Source organism: Silene latifolia, chromosome X (genome assembly GCF_048544455.1).
Source record: "Silene latifolia isolate original U9 population chromosome X, ASM4854445v1, whole genome shotgun sequence".
NCBI classification, from domain to species: domain Eukaryota; kingdom Viridiplantae; phylum Streptophyta; class Magnoliopsida; order Caryophyllales; family Caryophyllaceae; genus Silene; species Silene latifolia.
In genome coordinates this window covers 20,001,743-20,009,485 of record NC_133537.1, presented here as the reverse complement: position 1 = coordinate 20,009,485, position 7,743 = coordinate 20,001,743, and positions in this window count along the sequence as shown.

The window sequence follows — 7,743 nt, the reverse complement described above, 5'->3', positions numbered from 1 at the left end:
AGATATTAGAAATAATCGGTTTATATTAGTTTTATTGTTAATTTCGTCTTATGATTGTTATACTGCTCACATGTTATATTAATTACCGTCTTATGAATATATGACTGTGATAAGGGTACTTCTGTTATATTGCATAATTGGCCAATTGTAGCATTCGGGATACGATTATTGGTTTGAGATGACATTACAGGGGAATAAAAACTGTGTACACAATAGGAGCGTTGGCTCCATATATACAAAGGGTGCAACGTTGGTACTAGAGACGTTGGCCCATATTAAAAAGGGAGCGTTAGCTCCAGGGCGTTGACCCATATTAAAAAGGGAGCGTTAGCTCCAGGGCGTTGGCCCATGAGAAAAAAAGGTAATGTCTATATCTCTTCAGTAATGGTATACCGTCTTTAATATAAGGTGCATATGTAGTAGTAGGATAAGACGAAAGGAGTTTGAATATTATGCCCCTGGTAAGTTGAAGTTGTTATACACTGTTAAGTTAGTAAGTATGATACTGTGTGGTACGAGGGACCAAAAATTTATTTTTGAATAAAGAAATGACATAAGGCCGGTGGAGGCAACTGGAGTCATACTCAGCCTATGGTTGGCTGATCCCGTTATGTTTATAATTTTTTCCAGGTTTCCGTGCTGGGAATAAGGAGGGGTGAGTTTTTGACGATGTTGACAGTTTTTACTTTTCGGAGAAAATTATGTAATAAGACAAACTTGTGCCATATTGTATGTTAGCCTTGTATTTCCCTTTAGAGAAAATACGGCAGTAACGTCTCTGTAAAATAGTTTTTTTTTTTAATATCACTTTATAAGTTCGCTGTATAATATCTAATGGTACAGTTTGTACACCCCTTTCGTTTTTATAATGGCTACTTTAAAAAGTGGGGCGTTACAATATATTGAGTATGATTCTGTGAATCTGTTTCAGATGAAGCACCATGAGATTTGGGTTAAATGCACAATATTCTATCACCACAGTAATCTTGTATATTTCCTCCCACTCTGCCCCTGCCTTTGTAATCACTATTATTAACCATTTCTCGAATACTCATTCTCCTTCTTTTTTATCTTTTGTTCATTGTAAAAATCATTTTTACCCATGCAATTCTCTCGTTCTCATCTCTCACTATCAATTTACACCATTCAGTGACCCTTGTTTCCGAATTTGCAAACTCAATTTACTATTTAATTTGACTCAGCCGCCATTTATGGTTCTCTCCCTTTTCACTCCATTCATCAGTTAATCTACCTTGATATCTATACTCTAAAAGTTAGAAGACCAGCAAGTAATAAATTTGGCTAGCTAGGTAGCAATGAAATGCAAGTAATCAAACAGCGGAGTAGATAAAAGATGGCGCAAATGATAAGCTTTCCAAGAGTAGATGAAGGACGACTCAAATAATGAGCTTTTCCTACCTACACTTTCTTTTTCTGTTTCTTAGTACTCGCCTGTTTCCTGCTGTTAAATAGAAGAATGGTTATTCCACAGTTATTCCGCCATACGCCATAACACTGTGGAGAAAACAACATCTATCTATTCAAGAGTACGCCAGTAGGTTTGAGTTCGATTCTTATGTTTTAGCAGAAACAACAAGTCCAGTGAAGGAAAGAGAAAAGTCCTCTCCATTACGCATGCAGTTGTTTCTGCAAAAACAAAAGAATAGAAGACATTAATTGTCTCTGAGCTTGTACTGGAGTCAAATTATAGCATAAACTTTCAGCTTAGGCACCATGTCAATTTACCTGTGAATTGATATCGAAAAATATTCAGCGATCATTGTAAGCAAATATCTGAAGTATAATATATTTGGCATTCTAATCTCAGTTCTTTTGCATTGTTAAGTACGAAAGTGTATAATATCATAGTAGTATTACTCTTGTACCCCAAAATATTGTAGTGTTGCTCTAAACTTTGTTGAATGTGTCATTGATCACAAATGTTTCTTTTAGGCATGAATTTATATAGAGTTATAATTAAGTACTTTTCATCCTCCTTAAATCAAATATCTATTAAGGAGCAGGTAATAATTTTCGCAGGAGATGGATTTCTTAGCCTAGGAGACAAAAAGCGCAATACCATAAGTATAAGTATTCTTAAAGGAGTCTAACCCACCATTTCTAAATACGTGATGGACCATCTCCTCTCTTTCTATTTAAAGGAGTTTACCCCACTGCCACTACTACAAATTTAGGCAACTACAACGCCCCTTTAACAACGATTATTCACGAAAATCACAATAGACGTTGTAGAATGTATGGCGCGAATTTTACTAAAATCAATTACAACGGGTATAGTTATAAAAACCGTTGTTATTATTTTTAACAACGGGTCACACATGCGGAACCGTTGTTAATAATTAAGCGCAAAATTGGCGCAAAGTTAGTGAAAAGTAATCACAACGGTTACTTTTGAAACCCGTTGTTAAAACATATTTGACAACGGGTGTTTTTTACAACCGTTGTTAAAACATATTTCACAACGGTTGTTGTTTAATAACCGTTGTCAATACCTTCCATACTATAAACCACACAAACAGAAGTCTGCTGCAGCCACAAAACACAACCCTTAATACACAAACACAAACACAAAGAGACAAACAAACACAAAACACATACACACTCTCTTTCTCTCTTTCTCTATTTCTCTCTTTCTCATCGTCGCTTTATCTTCTCGCCGTCATTGTGATTTCATCGTCTATTACGTTCTGTATTTATCAGGTAAATCTCGCCGTCACTGTCATCGTCATTATTTTCTTTTTCTATTTATTTCTTTTGCATATATGTGTTTTTATCGACCATTATGTTATTTGTTTAAGTATTGTTCGCATAATTAGTTACTAAAACAATGAAGAAGCAAGATGAAGAAGTAAGATAAACATAATTAATATATATATATATATATATATATTTATAAATACATAAATTAAAAAAAAAAATTACATATGTAAAAATGCAATTCTTATATTTTCATGGAGGATCTTATTGTGCTCTATCGTATCCATCCTCTCCTCCTTGGCTATTTGGAGGTTCCGTTCAGCAGTTGCTATATCGTCATATAGCCGCAATCTGCTCTTTCTCCGTCAAGCCATCTTCTTTGGCGTGCTTCAGTGCGGATCGAGCTTCCGCAAGGTAGCTCCTGAAACTTTCCTCAATATGGAGGAACCGGCGGATGAAGTTGTTGTTGTTCTCGATCATGGTAAGAGTCTTTAGGATGAAATCATTCATTTTCTTAGAGTTTTTTGAGTTTGATTTGAAAGATTAAGTAGAGTTTGTTTTAACAGTTAGAGTTTGGAGATGAATATATGAGATAATGGAAATGTTAGTTGAGATATGCAATGTATTTATACTAAGCAATGTGTGGGTTGAGTTAATTGCTTTTTAATTAATATATATGTTAGGAAGTTGTGCCATAATCATCATCATCTCTCTCAATAATGCTGCTTCAAATCCTATTACTAACCCTTCTCATTCCATATTATCCGTTCATATGTACAGTGAATGTCAGTAATAATGCATGCATTGGAATTCTAACAGTAGTAATTATGCATGCATCTAGTAATATTTAATTTTTTTTTTTTTATTTTTTAAGAACAAACAACAACGGTTATTTTAAAACAACCCGTTGTCTTTAGTTATAACAACGGTTTTGTATATTACAACCCGTTGTTATAACTTTCCCCCCAAAATTGAGTCACACTTTCCACAACGGGTTTTTATACATAAAACCGTGTTTAATAGTTTTAACAACGGTTTCCTTAAGTAAATCAACCGTTGTTAAAACCTTCTACAACGGACGCTTTAACAACGTCCGCTTTTTTATATAACAACGGTTTTTGACCGTTGTTATAGCCTGTATCTGTAGTAGTGTGCTCAAGTCAGGCAAATGTTTGACAGATAGTACTATACTGTAATAAAATAGTCACTCAACCTACTTTCTTAACTTTCAGGCAAGGGAGCCTCTTTTTTGACAGAAATTTGCAAGAGATTTGTTAAAACCAACACAAAGTTTAGGTCTTCCTAAACATGATCATGATTTTACGAATAGGACTATGTGAGTATATAGCTATGACATTGGGTTGTAGACTTCTAGGTAATAATAGGGAAAGAACTATATTCACATAAAAACACGGCTAAGTACTAACCTTAACAGTTAAAATTAACAATCACATTAAAAAACATAGTCCCCTAATATATCAACAACGTCAATACATATCAGCATGCTGGGATGATTTATATCAAGGGTCATAGTTGAGATAAATTCTGTCGGTCAGAGGTCGGCTCTACAGGGTCTAACTACAACTACCTAAATCACAATTCAAAAAAGCTAAATCTGTAGGTTTGTGGTCGGGTTTACAAGGCTGTCTTTTCTTCATCCATAACACTACCACATGTACACATGCAGCAAAAGCTAAACCTTTTTTTTTTCAGAAAACATGATCAACCCACCAAATATTATCTATCACGGTACCGAAACCAACAAATACCGAAACCATTCTTGTATTCCAGAGTGTACCGTGCCTCCATATCTACTTCCCATGAGGACATCCCCTGGAGCCGAAAGATAAACCAAATGTTTAAAACAAGTATATGCAGAAACAGATACCTACTTCAACTACTTGGCACTCCAAAATAATTAATTTGATCTGACAAATTTGTAGCAAGTATAGAGTGGCTTTATAAATTCATATACAGCTTCAAATAATCACTAATAAAAGACTCGGTGAGAATAATTAACTGTCAGGCTAATTAGCTAACCAAACAAGTTGATCCAAGAGAGATGACTGAGATAGTACTTAATAAAATAATCCCCTACAATTTCTTTATAAACTCAATTAGTAACAAAATAATCATTATATCTATGAAAAATGTTCACTTCTGAATTAATATCACTGCTGCTTGCTGAAATGGTTAAATAAGGAGGACGAAGATGGTAGAGTTGTAATTATGTAATATCCGGACAGTAATATAAAAAAAATACTAATTGGATACGTCAAGTTTTCTTTTTAAACTTCGTTTTATTAGGAAAGACCAAGTTACGACTAATTTTGATTCGACCCGACTCGATTAGCAAAACTACTTATTTTGACCCAAGATAATTTACTACATTATGATTTTTAATTATCATTTTAGGATGATACCAATGGTCGATAATCGTAATGATCGAATATTAACTTACTCTAGTAATTTTATAAATAAACACATATTATATCATGTATGACTAGTTGATCTAATCTTATTAGAAGAGCAAAAGAGAAAGAGTAATAGCTTTGTGTACGTGGGCAGAGGAGATGAAAAACTTACCTATTAAGTATTAAAAGAGGTAAGGATAACACCTATTAATACTTACCCAAATGACAAGTTTAACCGACTTAGTAAGGCTATAAATAGCCATTCCCATCACAAATTATTTTGGACTCAAACAAAGCCTAAGCAAAGTGCTCTAAACAGACGACCACTCACAAATAAATATACACCCATAATCACCTAATATATATATATATATATATATATATATATATATATATATATATATATATATATATATATATATATTTATATTAAAGGTATGATTTCAGGACCCTTTATCGTAGAAATTAGTAAATTCTTTAAAATAAGATAATATTATAAGTAAATATTTATAAATATAATGAGTATAGAGTCCATGTTATTGTTGTTATACCATTCACATGTTAATTTTATGTCCATTATACTATAGTGTTTTCATGCTCATTTTTCATATAATGTTCATTTGGCCATTTGTTACATTCGGGATACGATTACGGGAGGGGAACAACATTACAAATTTAACCTGTGTACATGAAAGGGGGCACAGCCTCATGTGAACTACGGTTCTGATTATTACTGGTGAAAGTGCCGGGGGTTTACACGGGTCTTAGACCTGGGATCCTGTGTACATGGAGGAGGGCTTAGCCCGGGGGAGTTTTACTCCGTAATGTGTCTCATTTCAGTAATAGTAGATCGGTATTCTATATTTTTCATATTATGATAAAATGACTGGGGTATCCAATTAACCGAAGACTCGTAATTATTAAATGAGAATTATTTATTTAGGATCGTTGAAGGTAACTGAGATCATATTCAGTCAGTTTTGACTGATTTTGTTTATTTTAATATTTTTTCAGGTCTATATGCTGGGGAACCAAGGGAATGAGTTTCACTATAAAAACTAAAACCTATTAAATAACTAGTATTTAATTTTAAGTTTTGTGAGTAGATCTTGTAGCCTTGTATTTCCAGTACAGGAAATACGGCGGTGACGCCTTGTAATAAATTTGTTTTCAAGTTTTTTTTTATATGAAATAAAAAAACGTACTCTTTGTTATTTTATATTATTATCTTTATTTCAGGGCGTTACAAATTGGTATCAGAGCCAAGAAAAAAATTAGTAAAATTGAACGAGAGAGGGGTAAATTAGTAGGAAGGGAAAATAGTACTAATTTTATATATTTTATATTATTTTATTTCGATGTTATTATTATTATTCATTGTTAATTTCTGTGCGTAAGATTACTAATGTGGTTAATGTCTTTTTGTTTTAGATATAATGGCAGTACCTCACCCGTACGATCTGATAATGAGTCCAGACGAACGGTTGCAGTACATGTAGATCGTCTGAGAAATGCTTTAAGGAACCACAATGTCTTATTTCCAGCATTCCGGATGACTGAACCGTATTTAGCAGATGCTCTTATCAAAACCTTTCCTGACATAGTACCGTGGAGAACCTTTAAGGATCGGTATTATGATTTGATAGTAAACGGGGTCCCAAATCATTCGAAATATCTTCACAGGGGTGCATTTTATGATCGCTGGATCCCCACATTTGAAGATATAGCGTGGGAACTTATGTAATACCCCGTATTTTATATAATCAATTAAACGGATATTATTATATATTAATTATTATACATTTTATATTACTAATTATATCGGGTTAATTGTTGAGTCGATAATTACGTTAAGCTATCGCAAGTTAATTGAGACGGGTTTTATATAGAATTCGAAAGGTGAGCTAACCCATTTGAGTTGGCCCAATAATCTGTCCAGCCCATTTAACCCTAACCCTAAACCCTAAACCCTAAACCTAATAGTACCCTAATCTCTATCAACCCTACTCCTTCAACCCGCCTCCCTCACTTCATCAGCTTCAATCTCAACCCTCACGCAAAACGAGAGAGAGAGAGAGAGAGAGCGTGGGTGTTGGCGGCGCAAAGAAGGAAGACCTTAGGGTGTTTGTCGACAACCGTGGGTGGCCCCGTGGCGGTAGAGGTGGCGGGAAAAGGTAAGAGCAACTCCTTTCCTCTCGTTTTCGTATTTTCCGTCGTGTGTTGGTGGGCATTTGCGTGTCTTAGGGAGGGGATGAGGGTGGTTGGTGTCGGGGTAATGGTAATGGGTGGTGAGTGACGAGTGTAGTGGTGGTGTCATGGTGGTTTTGGGTGGTTATAGTAACAGTAAAAGGCGGCAGCGACGGGGGAGTAGCAAACGAGTTTAAATGCAGTTTCAGGCGAGTTTAGATGGCTAGGTTGGGGTGGCGCCACCGTGGACTAGGGGGAGGTCGAGACGGTGGTGCCACTGTTTCTGGGTGCGTGGGCTGACGGCGAGCAGAGCCATGGTGGTTTGACAGGGGTTTGGTGATTGTTGCGGTGGTGGTGAGTCAAGGACAAGGGCGGTTGGTGAGGCTTGGCGGTGAACCAGGGCCAAATGCCAGCCCTGGTTCGA